Raw genomic sequence first — 13,661 nt, 5'->3', positions numbered from 1 at the left:
TTTAAAACAGCATTTTTCCTAAACTGCCAATAGATAAACACCATAGTAAGCACCGGATGGTTTATTGGGGTACGTTACACAGCCATACAAAGCTTTGTTTATTTTTTTTTTTCATAGTCAAGAACCAAAAGCTTCGCTGACCTCTTTAAAAAAAAAAAATCATATAAAGCTTTGATTCCCTCTCTTTGCCCCAAAATGAATGAGCTTTCCCGTTTTCCACAACCTTAATTGGAATTAGTCAGTGAGCAGATGGGATGAGGCACTTTCCATGCACCAGCTTTCCACTTGCACAAAATGAGTTTATCAAGCGCTGCCTGAACGTCGCTCTGCATTACTGAGCCCATGATGTGCATCTGAAAGAGCCTCCTGCAGCCGTACCTCGGGAATCTGGGGATGCTCACGCACCGCATCTATTTTAACAGCTTTGCTGGTGGTCACTGGCACATCAACGTGCCACAACTGGAAAGTGCGTTACAAACCTCGAGGTCAGCAATAACCGCCTCTATAAACCGCATCTGTGGCTTACTAAGGAGAGGAGGACTTGTTTCATGGGAGCAGAACCTCCTACCTCCTGAAGCACCAGTTCTCTGAATTTTAGCTCCCAAATTGTCATTGCCGCTGCTGCTTTACACTGACAGGATCGATTTGGTGGTGATTCTTGCGAGCTCTTGGTGCCTGCCTGGTAGCGAGGCAGTTCAAGCACAGGGAAATGCAGGTTTGAAAGTGGCTGTGCCTTGGGAGGCTTTGCTGGATGCAGCGAATTCGGTGCCACCCGGCTGGAGTCATCCTTCGGCTGCAGACAACGTGGCAAGAGCAAGAAGGGGATTTATCAAAATGACTAATTAAAATAGAAATTCTACCAAAAATAGGAAATAGGGTATGAGTTGTGTGGCTAACGAGAATAGGTGGGTCCTGCAGCCAGCTGCACCTTCCCTGCTGATAAGCACGCTGTTGCCAGTCTTCCCAGGATATTTTACCCAAAAGATGCTGGTGATAGGGAAAAGGGAAAAAAAAAAAAAGGGAAAAAAAAAAAAAAAAAAAAAAAAAAAGAGACAGAAAAAGTCAGCGATCTGCTGCATCAACGATTTTGGGCTTGTTACTTTGCGATGATCCGTCGGTGTTTCTAAAACGCGTCTCTCTTCTCCCGCATCTCAGCCGGCGAGGGCCATCTCTTGTCATCAATGGCAAATCAGCGGTACAGTCTGACCTTTGCGAGGGCTCTATCCTTTATTCAAAGGATTACGTGAAATACCGCTGGGCTGGGGAGGAAAGGGGCATTTTTAACTCGAGCTGTGCCCAGCTCCTGGCAGAGTTGCTGTGGGAGGCAGCCCTGCTTCGCACGCTGCTTGAGACCTGCTGGCGGGCTCGCAGGCGGTCAAGGTGCCAGCTTCTAATTGACACGTTTAAGGCGAAGCTTCCGACGTAATTGCTTTTAACATTCACTTATGCAAAGCGGCTTGGTGCGGGCAGGGCGAGCCCGGAGCGGCAGCGCTGTTTGCCAGCGGGCAACGGGCCTGCAAATACCTACCCTCCGTTGGAGAAAGGGGCCGGGGCGGGCCGCGCTCCCGCCGCTAGGCCCGGCAGAGCAGGGCAGACCCGGGGCCGGCTGTCTGCAGTGGGGCTACTCCGCGGCGCCGTTCCGTGCCTTCCCGCTTGTGAAGGCTGGGAAATCACACTGACCGCCGGGGAGCGGCAAATTGCCGAGGGTGCGTTCTCTTCTGCGCCGCTGAGAGCTGGCATCGACGGCAGCGGCTGTCAGAACCCTCCCGCGAACGGCGTTTCCCCCCACGCCTCGGCTCCAGTGCTGTAGTGCCGTACGCAGAGCCTCCTGAAGCAAACCCTCATGGCTCAGCACCGTCATTAGCGATCATTACGCAGCTCAAATGAGATATTTGCCTTTGCACCTCCCAGCGCGGGGTGTGAAGAAACTCCCAGAGCCCCTTGTCCCCGCTAGCCCAGAGCCGGCTGCTGCAGCCTGGCCGGCAGCAGCGCACGGAAGGCGGGGAACAGGAGAGCGGAGCGAATCTGGGGTGCTCCTGGAACCCGAGGATGCGGGGGCAGCAGAGGGGTCCCACCGGGGAAAAAGGGACGCGACACCCTCGGAAGGGCGGCACAAGCCGGGAACCACCTCGCCCAGCAGCGAGCTCGCTCCCTGCCAAGGGCGCAGCTGGGGCTGCCGTCGCGCCGCTCCCCCGGCGGGGGCCCCCCTGCCCCGAAACAGGCGGCGCCGCCACGGCCGCCAGCGCTAATCTCACATCCGCCCACAGCGCACACGCACAAAACATCGGGCGGCTGCAAAGTAAAGCGGCCGAGCCAAAAAACGGGAAGGCGTCCCTGGGTGGGCTCGAACCACCAACCTTTCGGTTAACAGCCGAACGCGCTAACCGATTGCGCCACAGAGACTCCCGATGTTTTTGGTTGTTGGGACACGGCTGATGGGTGTGTTGCCCCGGCCCTGGTGATCTGTCGGCCTCCATGCCTCGAGCTCCGTGCGTATAGCTCGGCACCTAACTGCAACTCCTGCGAAACTCTCGGGGAAAACGGTGGCTTCTCTTTCCCCAGCCAACACAATAATCTAATCCCCCAAATCATTGCTCACAACGGCGTTATTTTTCTGGGGGATAAACTCTGGAATCAGAGTTAAACCAGCTGCTAACTCGGCCATTACACATGCAAGCTAAAATGTAATTCCAGGATATCACTGCGAAGCTACCTGATTAATCTGCTTAAAAGGCAGTCTTTACCTTTCCACACGCTTGAGCACAGCAGAGACGTTCCTCTTTGTCTCGTCGAACTCTGCTTCCCACTTCACCTCAATGTGTCAAGGACAGAGTTTTTGCGTTGTTCACACACCTGAGCCAGGGTTTGCCCCTTTTCTTTCACAGACTGCATCTCTTTGAAGTCTTACAACAGTGGCTGCTTCATTTTGTCCCTGTGGCTCCATGAAGCCCTCTCTGCCTGATGGCTATTCGGAGTCGAGCAGGCCCATGACACCCACTACCCGAGAACGGGTGATGAATTCTTTCCAGCAGATGCTGGTTATCTCCTAGTCTCTGCCCACCCAAGAAGTCACAGTTCCTAATCCTGAAGCCACAGTCTTCAGCAGGAAGAGCAAGAGCAAGTTTCTTCAGCTCTTGTATTTTGTGCAATACCTTGTTCTTCAAGGCTGTGAGACTTTGTTCCTCATTCATCCCAGTAACTTTAACCTGACCATTTCTTGTTCACATCTCAGCCTTTGCAGATTTTCCTGTACTCTGAAAAGAGCTATGTAATTATTAGTACCATTGCAGTACTTCTCGGGTTTTGTTTTGTGTGTGGTTGGTGCATTACTGATCATCATCTTTTAAAACACAGAGGAGAAACACAAGGGTTTTTACACAAGCCCTTTTAAAGATTGTTTTTTGGGGTGTCATGTTCACTGTGGCATGTTCTTCTACCCAGATCTGTGCTGTGCTCGGTGTCAGAAGAATCAGTTCATGGGCTGGACCACTTCTGTTTTCTCTGTGTAGGGCAGGTAAATGGTCCTGTGATTAGCTGCCTGTCCTTAGGAGAAGGTTTCTGTCTGTATCATCCCTAGAAAACAAGAGGCCATGTGCTGTTTAAGGCATTCAGAAAACAGGGCTGCTGCTTCAGGTCATCTGTCCTCCCTAACAGTGTTTTGTTCCCTATTTCTGGACAGCTCTTTTCCTTCATATATGCTTTTTTGGTTTTGGTGAATCATATCTAGAGTTGCTTATCCCCCCTCAAACCCCCCCCCCAGTATCTAACGTAGGTAATTTAGATCCCACCATGTGATTCACTAATTATAGATTGTGTTTTGGTTTGTATTTCTATTAAAATGTAAAATTATCCAAATTATCAGCATATTGCTACATGAAAACATGACCCTCTGTGATAGAAAACTACTTTTGTATTTTATGATAAATATTTTATAACATTATTTCATTGTTATTTTTGGGATCCATGAACATAGCTTGCTCACTGCTATGACATCTGTGACCTTCAGATGCCCGCTTTGGTTCCTGAATGTCAGAGGAAGTAAAGGACAGAGGGTGAAACTGGGTGTTGTTTATGGATTTTATAAACATACCAAGCATTCATCCTCTGCACAAAAGAAGTAAGTGTAGTTAGTCACCCATTCCTAAAATCAATTTAGTAGGATATAACAGAAAGAAAAGAATCTCCTCACTGCTATAATTATTCATTAACTACCATATTTCTACCATTTCTCACAGGAAAGGACCATTTACTTCCCAACAGCCACACGTGCCTATATTATTTAGGTTGCGTGTGTCAGGTTTGGTCAGTTATTTCTCAGCTCTTGAGTTACAACGTGGCCCAAACTACAAAAATTTGTAGTCACAGAGAACTTTGGAACAGCTACTCAATTTCTGCATGAACATATTTCTGACTTCTTATTTTGTAACGGAAGTCTGTAAGTGCACAGCTCACCATCCAAAGATTTCCCGTGTTTTACCTCTGAAACACGTGTTCCTGGTCCTTACCAGAACTAGAACATTAAAATAAATGGACAACTAATATAATTCCACATTGCTACTAAAATGATTAAAAGCAGAGAATAAGATTTCCATGACAAAAGCTTTTTTTTCTTTATGGAGCTGCAAGCATCAAACCATGGAGAGCATTAATGCTGAAGAAAGAGCCAAAAAGTTGGAAGAAGCAGGTACTACAGACAGTGTGGTTTGATCAGTTGCAAGATTTCTGCTATGTTAATTCTTCAAATAAAATGCATTTGGAGGGGTTTAATTCAGTTGTTTGTGTACAGATTCGCTGCATTTCGGATTTGAAAGAGGATTACTGTGGGTTTTTATGGTTTTACTAAATAAATGCTTCTATTCTTGGGTCTGTTAGTAAAGTCAGAAAAGTGTTAGAACTGACAGAACATCCCTGTAAGTAGGATCAACATACCTTAAAAGCAAAGAAGGTGACTGAACAATGGTATTTTACTGTCCCCTCCAGCTCTCTTAGCTCTGGCTTCTCTTATGATGTAAGTCACACAAAAACAGGGCTAAATGAGGAAATCCAGAAATCTTGGGGTATTGCTGGTTGCAAACTGTTAGGTAACCAACAAAATCAGCTGTTCTCCCGACATCCATACCCACATTTACCAAAAGGAACTGGCATAGGCTGCCTGGTTCTAGATAATGAAACGTGTAGTTGCACTTAACCTCATGCTCAGGAAAGACAGAAAGTTCTTTCAGAATGACTTGTGACCGAATTATAGAACAGCCATTGCTGTTGTCAGTGATGTGGCACAAAGTCTGCAACTCTGAGTAAAATAAAAACCAAACCAAATAGAGAGGGCTGCATTCAGAATTGATTTTCAGATCTCATCTGACACGTTTTAAGGGGAATTTTGCACTGCAGTTCCTTGCAATCTCTCTGTTCTGACTGCAGAAAAGAGTCCAATCACTATGGCAGTCAGTGTAATAGTTCACACACACACACAAGATACTGCTTCCAAAAAGTGAAAAGAAGACACATTTACTGGCATTAGAAGTGAGCACAATACTGAGAAAAGGAATGATGATATTTCTCATATAGCACTAATTTCTCTCAAGCAATTCTTAGTGCTGTCATGGTAAGAAAGGGAGAAATTTGTTGTCCTTGCAGGTTTTTTGAACTGCACCTACTATGAGTTCTTTAGGTAATGGTGAACATCATGCAAATAAGAACGGGTCTTTTGCAAATGAGCTTTAATGTTGTTTCTACAGACCACACAGGAAGCAGAGGAATTGCCAGCCTGTGTTTTCAGGAGCACCAACCTCTCATAGCATTTTCTGAAGCCTGGGATTCAGATTTAAGTTCTAAATACAGGCCGCAGCTCAGGAAAGTAACTGTGTTCAGAGCAACACAAAAGCACGTGCTAGCTTCAAATGCAATCAGATTACTAGCATAGAATCATAGAATTGTCAGGGTTGGAAAGAACCTCAAGGATCATCTAGTTCCAACCTTCCTGACCTGGGCAGGGACACCTTACACTAGATCAGGTAGTGGCATGGTACAAAAGTATTTTCTTTAACAGGTTATATTTAAAAGGGGGGGGGAAGTAAAGGGCAAATTTTAGAGCAGACTTAAAACCACTGCTTGCTAAAAATGAAGAACACCACAAATTCTGTATCCTTGTAATAATTAGGAAAATACAAACCCCTGAGATATGCTCACTACAAACCTTCTACCTCAGTTCTAAAAGTTATTTTGCAGGTGGTCACACTAGAGAGCGTGACATCTGTCCAAGTGCTGTACATAATTCAGCCAGAACACCAACGTCTGAAGGAAAGGCAGTGAGAAAGGAAAACACAGGTAAACTTTGTGGAGCTACTCCAGATATTTCCAACCAGGAACCTGATGTGTTTGGCTAGGTGCAATCTTAAGAAACCTGTCCTGAGAGATTGTATGAGCAACATCACTTTTGGAGGCCTTCATCAGCTTCAAAGAGATCGGGCATCAAATTCAGGGATCATTGCTATTTTGGGGATGCATTCACAGGTTTAGAGTGTTCTTGCAGCGCCTTCAAGAAGAGCTCTGGATGAAAAATGACACAGGGGTCTAAAGAGCATGGAGAAGCCATTATATTTTAGTTCCTCCAGCTACACTTACTGCCAGCTATCAAAAGATTCACAGAGGTTTCTAATCCTGGAACTCTGTTGCCAGAATGGAAGGAGATTATGATATCCCACCATGAAAACAAACTTGAATTCCCATGGTTATGGTTAGCTCCAGCAGAATTCTAACCCTCTTAACCACCTCTGGTGCAAGGAAGCTTCTTTTGCTGTTCCCTGGCTGTCACTTGCAATGTGAGCAGCATCCTGCAGAGCCCCAGGACGCTAAATACGTTGGTGGCCTGAACCTGCAATAAACCACTCTTTCTTGGAGTTATAACAGGAATGGTATATGAGAGATTCATTGTGTTGCTTATAAGGATTATGCAAGAGATATTCAGACTGTTCTTGGTCATACACAGCAGAGAGAAACTAGAAGCTACATCTGTCTTTCTCTATTCTAACCCAATACTTTCTCTTCATATGGTCTCAAACATGGACAGATGCTGCAGTAATGAGGCCTAGATCAAAATCTCCCAGCAAAACTAAAACTAGTTCTCACTTTCCTGCAACTCAGTGGAAGAGAGAGAAATGAAGGAGGTTGCTTGGTTGAAATAAGGGACAGTATATTTCCACTGTTCTATGAAATTTTGTGATCACTTAGCATAGACAGAAATTCCTGTGGGTGCTGGAATATTTAAAGAATAATTTAGGAAACAAACAAACAAAACCAAAAACAGAAACAAAAACAAAAACAAAAACAAAAACGGGGAGGAACCTTTAAATGCTCAAATTAAATATACCCATCCTAGTGCCAAGCCTAAAAATGTATGAGGTAGAGGAAGATAAGAATATGGAGAGTAAAGAAATGAGAGACAGCTTTGGAAGGAAAAAAGAATAGAATTAAGGACAAAGAAGAGTGTGTGGGGGGGGGAAATAATAATAATAATAAAACCCCAAACACAACCACAAACAGAAAAGTGAAAGGAAGTCTGAATTAGCTCATTTCTCAGAGAGGCCATATTCCTGCTGCTTTTCAAGATCTTACAGTGGAAAGGAACCAACATATTTTTGCAGTTTCAACAGCTTGTGCTGAGACTGAAGGCAAAAGGAGAACACAGAGGGAACTGACCTCTCTCCAGTTGCTCCTGTCCTAATGGATGGTATAATCTCCACCACAGCAAAGGAACAGAGAAGGCACTTAGTGAGTTACTCACAACTCCCTGTCCCCTCCTCCTCCTCTTGGCCCCCAGCTTCTCAGATCTTTCTATTAAACTTTTAATAGTGGGGACCCCCTCACTCAGGGCAGCACTGCAGTCATTCATTAGTGTCCACCTAGGGAACAAATAACTCTTTAGCTGCACTGTAGGTGTCCAGCTTGCTTTGTGCCTGGAGGGGGATTTGTAATCGAAACAGGGAAGTGCAGGAGCAAAGAGGGAAAATGGGCAATAATAACCCGTGAACTCGCCTTTCATTCAGGTAACACACAAGACACATGTTAATGATTTCAGCTTAAGTACCAGGCAGAGAACTAACTGTACACTAACCAGGCAGAAACCACATGCATGTGCCAATGCAGCCAAACAGGGACTTCTTGGGGAGGGGACAATGAGAGGCAGTTTGCTGAATTTGCAGGGAATTGGTTTGGGTTTACTTTATTGTTCTTCATTTGCAGCCTTCACCCGACTGGACTGACAAGCTAAGATTTTTCCCAGGTCTTGTATTTTAGCCTGGCTGCACAGACTATTCCTGTAACTGGATTAGGGGAACCCATGAATATTGAGACAGAATGCGCAGGGATTTCAGCAGCTCTGTTGTCTAATGGGACTAGAATAGCAGCTAGTTACGTGCTCTCATGGCCTAGATTGCCTGGATCATTAAGATGATTTTAAAATACAAATTAATTAAAGCAGAGACAAATAGGAAATGGGTTTTGCTTCCTATAATTTCTGTCAAAATGCCTGTCTGAAGAACCAATCAAGCAATCTTTTTATGCAAGCACTCTGCTTCATTTGCCTCTTTCAGATCTTTGGTGAGGCAGCCATTTGCTCATCTTGCCAGTATCCTCAGATGAACACATCAGGCTGCAGCATGTAATAGGTAGAAGACAGCCAGAGAAATACCAGGGAAGAAAGATCTCTTTAACAGAGAAGGGAGGGCTGCAGACACCTTCAACGATAATGTTTCCTTTTTCATCCCTAAATATTTGCAATCAATATAGCTTCATTATTGTGCAAGCTAATCAATAATGCAGTGACAGTGAAAGAGATGTGAGGGTCTTTTTAGTGGCTACAAACTGGCAACGAAGCTTTGATGGCTCCTACCAAGGATTTATCGTTTGTTGGATAATCTCCTGCAGAACACTGTGGCGCCTGAGAGTTTAATACGTGGCGTGGCTATAGGAAGGAAACTGGACAGGTGTCTGCACTTTGTTTTAATTCCTTATAGCATCACGTGCCAAGGGCACCAAAGGTGAAATAAAAGCATATATGCATATGGTGTACAAAGCCTGTTGTTTGGGCATTTAGTATAGCTGAACTGGTCCCTAAAAGGTAGGACAGGTTGAGGGTGTTAGGAGGAGCCACAATCCTGTTTTGCTGTTGTTCTTGCCATGAGGGACTTCAGAGGGACTTTATTATTAACTATCATTACCAGACTATGTTAGAATTTATTTCAGAGACATACACAAGCTAAAACTCTCTCCCTTTCCACATGCAGTTCACTAATGGTGAATGAACTGAAAACCAACTTGCCCCTAAATAAAGAATATTTAATAAATAGAAACAGAAGAGGTCACGTCTCTCGACTTTAATATTTTATCAGCAAAATGCCCCTGGCTCAAGTGACCAGAACCTTTACTGAGTAGTGCCAGCCCTGGGGGAAGGGATCTTCCATTCAGACATCTCTGCTGCTATGCAGGACACTGCCACTCACTCAGAGCATAATCCTCCCAGAAAAAGGAAATGCAGGTTGTGCACAGCAGCATATCCTGACAATACCAAAGTCCTCCTCCTTCTCTTTGAGGCAGTGATGTAAAGCTCTAATCAGAGAGTTTAGGAGACTTCAGAAGAAATCTAACAACATGTAAACCCTCATAACTTCACCTACATAGGAACCCTCTATGCCTGAAAGAACTAAAACTGCTCATTTTCCTTTTTTTCCCTTCTCCTTTCTCACTTTTCTGCCATTACACAAAAGCCTTTCTAGGTTTCCTCAAGTTAGTGTGGCAATCATTCCTCCAAATCGTTATTAGACATACATGAAATTCTATTCTAAGAAAAACTGGTATGTTAATAAATGCCCACTGCAACACATCCAAATGGCTAGTGGAGAGGCTCCCAACCATCCTGCATTACCGCACCTCACAACTATGTGTTTGTCAGAGCCCCTCAATCCAGCATTTGCAGATTTTCATACAGCCAAGCAGTAATTGTGATAACTTTTCTTTCTTGTTTTTTTATCCCTACACTTTTATGTTAAAATACTGCACAGCTGCTCGATTTCAACAAGTAGTTACCAAGGTGTAAATCAAAATATGAGAAGCATATGATCCTGCGCAGCCTTTTTTGTCTTACAGCCCTCGTCACTACCGCAGTAACTAGCTTTAGAAAGTCCCACTGCCACTCAGAGCGCTTTAACAATCTCATGCCTTCCTCTGCAATTGGTATTTCCATATTCTCAGAGGTTTAACCTTTTTCGTCTTTGCATTAAAAGAACCAAACAAACAGGATAAATAAAAGGGAAACAAAAGAAACAACACCCAAAGCCACACAAAAGAGGTGTGCATGAGTCTGTCAAAGCACCTAGAAGCTGTCAACATTTTTTTTTTTTGTTTAAATTGAGATAACCAACAGAATTTACTGTTAAAATCAGTGAATTCTCAATGAAATTGTCAAGCAGCCTCAAAACACTGGGTTTAGCTGAGGGTTTTTTAGAGCTTGTTAAAATATGATGTCAAAAGCATCAAGCTAAAACCCATCAAAGTGAATGAAGACATTAAGCACAAAAATTACATTTGTGCTTTTTTACGACTCACAGTATCCAGTTCAGTGGCACACAAGCAGACCTACAACAAAATCAGTCTCACAAGACCACAGAACCCATGAAAAACGGCGTTTCTGCCGTCCTCAACAGGCTTTTGCAGCTTGGTAGGTACAGATAACTTCTATTCCCCACAGCCAATGGTCGTTAAGGACTCTCCCATATTTCTCTTAAATTGCATAAATTGGAAAATTGTTCATTTCCTCTTCCTCCAGCTCTGTTCTCATGTATGATGAATTTAGGGATGTTTTGCTGAAAATGGGTATGAGGTTATGCTACATACAGATATGCCTGCTGAAAACAATTCAGGGGATTAAAAATAACCACGGACTGCAAGTGACCTCTGGTAGAAACCACATCTCTCTATTTTTCACATGCCGTAAGGACCGTTAGAGTTTGGCAACTGGAAGCAACTCAAGAGTACAACACAGAATCAGAGAATTGTTTGGGTTACAAAACACCTCTAAGATCATCGAGTCCAGCCATCAACCTGAGACCACCATGACCACTAAACCATGTCCCAAAGCGTCATGTCTGCGCATATTTTGAATGCCTCCAGGGACAGCACCTCCACCGCATCCCTGGGCAGCCTGTTCCAATGCCTGACCACTCTTGCAGCAAAGAAACTGCTACTCATTTCCAATCTAATCCTCTCTTGTCAGAAAGCCATTTTCTCTCTTTCTGTCACTTGATACTAAGGAGAAGAGACCAACACCCACTTAGCTCTAACCTCCTTTCAGGGAGTTGTAGAGAGTTGAGAAAGTCTCCCCACCAGCCTCCTTTTCTCCAGACTGGCCCCCAGTTCCTTCAGCTGCTTTTCAAAAGATTTGTTCTCCAGACTCTTCACCAGCATTTAGCATTCAGTTTATATTATTTACAGTGTCAGTGCTCTGTTTACCAAGGTTTATGGTCCCCATTCTGGAAATCTTACTCATATGAATAAACCAGTCTCATGTAAGCCTGCTGAATGAGAGATGCAGGACTGACTCATTCATTCTGATACAAACACAAGAGAAATGGGAAGACAAACTATATATATAGTGGATGCCTCCTTAGTGGAGCCAATGTGTCTGCTATCTGAACAGAGTTTATAGGCAGATGAGCACAGCAGTGTTGAATCCAAACTGCTGACAAGCTCCAAGAGCTCTGCAGTACTTCTGATGGAAGCATATTACAATTAGCTCTGCACGGCAGGTACCTGCTCCTCCCCCAAGACAAAAAGTTCACTGTTTCCAGCATCACTGTGTGACTAAGCACATTTTACAATCTTTTGGTTCAGATGGTAGTTCTAGCCAGCATAAAAATCACAGCCTAGGATGTATGAAGTATGGGTTTACCCCTGTGAGAAAAAGGAATATGCATAACATCAATTCCATTTTAAAACTAATTTTTTAAAAGCTAAAATGAACATGGAAATGGTTTTTAAACTAAAATGATCCCTTTTTTTTTTTTTTTAATTAAAATTATCATGGGAATGTTGGGGTTTAGAACTAAAATCATCATGGAAATGCAGGTTTTGTTCATTTTGAAATCAAATAAATGGAGAATCACAACTGCAAAACCCACTTCTGTGGCTAGTCACATTCTGAGTTTTGAAAATTACATTTGTAAATATATATCAAGAGATGATCACAGTATATTAGAGGTTGGAAGGGGCAAGAGATCATCAGGTCACATCCCCCTACCAAAGCAGGATAACTTAGGGTGGTCCACACAGAAATGCACCCAGGTGGGTTTTGAAAGTCTCCAGGGAAGGAGACTCCACAATCTCCCTGGACATCCTGCTCGAGTGCTCCATAACCCTCACCGTGAAGAAGTTTCTCCTCATGTTGAGGTGAAATCTTCTGTGTTCAAGTTTGAACCCGTTGTTTCTTGTCATATTACTGTTATTCATAAAGATTTGAAAATAATAAATCTGAACCACACAAGGAATAGGCACACCTATAAAAATGTGTTAGAAATTATACACATCTCTAGTTCAGAGCAGATGCAACTATTGCCAGCATCTTCCTCATCGATACTTTCCCAGCTCTAAGGTTTATGTACAAGGTTTGTGCACATGAATTTCCTGCCATTTTCAAGGTGTGGCCTTACAAATGTTCAAGTAACTTTCTCAGGGGCTGTAGGGCCCCTCTGCTCCAAAGCTTCTCATCTTAGTAAAGCTGCTTACACACTTGCAGAATTAAGCCCTCGGTGTAGATGCAGATACACGTGGCTAAAGGAGCTTTGGCTCCTGATTTCACAATGTGGCGCGCTGTATTGGATGAAGCAACAAAGCAAAGGTGACTTGTCCGGTGGGAGCTGTAAATATCAAGCATCACAACCCTTAATAGGTTTGCTTTATGAACAGCATATACTTAAAGTCCTCAATGCAAGTTTCTTTTGAATGATGAAAGGCTGGTAAATTCTTAAAAGATGATAATAATCAGCAGTGCAGCAGCTCTCTGATGGGCTGTAATTACCCAACTGTCCACTACTTGAGTGACAGCAGCAAACCACCGCTCACCGTTGGTTTATTTTTATTTATAACTTGTACTTCAAGTAAGAATCTTTGAATTACAAGCAAAACAAATTGCTTACTCAAAACACTTCCCGCAGAGGCTTGGTTTTTCACATGCATTAATCTAGTTGAGATATACATGACATTTTAAGTGGAGGTTAAACTGATGTAAATAAATGCAATTATGTGAAAGCAAACAGGATTCAGTCCCATTTATTCCTGCATGGCATTATCACACTTTTTTTTCCCCCCCCTGACGTGTATCATGAACAAACACAACCACAGGAATTCCAGAAGGCTGTGGATTTTAAAACTTCCTACCCATGTGAAATTTGATGATATGGCACTGCACTCTTTATTTTATATCGTTTGCCTGAGGTAACACCTTGTGGAATTGTTTTAAAAATAATTACCTGGAGAACTGCTCCGGCTAGAGGGATGGGAAAAGGTTTGAATTTCACAGACTTTTTTTGCCTTGCTCATAAAAGGTTACAGATGAACCCCACACACACCTGAGCCCCACACACAGGAGGGCTGCCGATCCCGACATGGCAACA

The 13,661-nt window shown here is 43.6% G+C and overlaps 1 non-coding gene across 1 annotated transcript; it reads right to left on the bottom strand.

Moving 5' to 3' along the window:
- Nucleotides 1-2,329: 2,329 nt before the first annotated feature.
- On the bottom strand, nt 2,330-2,403 carry TRNAN-GUU (transfer RNA asparagine (anticodon GUU)). The gene has a single exon. It is a non-coding gene; the product is annotated as a tRNA-Asn (tRNA).
- Between the last annotated feature and the right edge of the window lie 11,258 nt (nt 2,404-13,661).

This window comes from Melanerpes formicivorus, unplaced genomic scaffold (assembly GCF_026170545.1).
Source record: "Melanerpes formicivorus ecotype bairdi unplaced genomic scaffold, bMelFor1.0.p_v2 SCAF_13, whole genome shotgun sequence".
NCBI lineage: Eukaryota > Metazoa > Chordata > Aves > Piciformes > Picidae > Melanerpes > Melanerpes formicivorus.
This window is presented reverse-complemented; position numbering and strand designations above follow the sequence as displayed.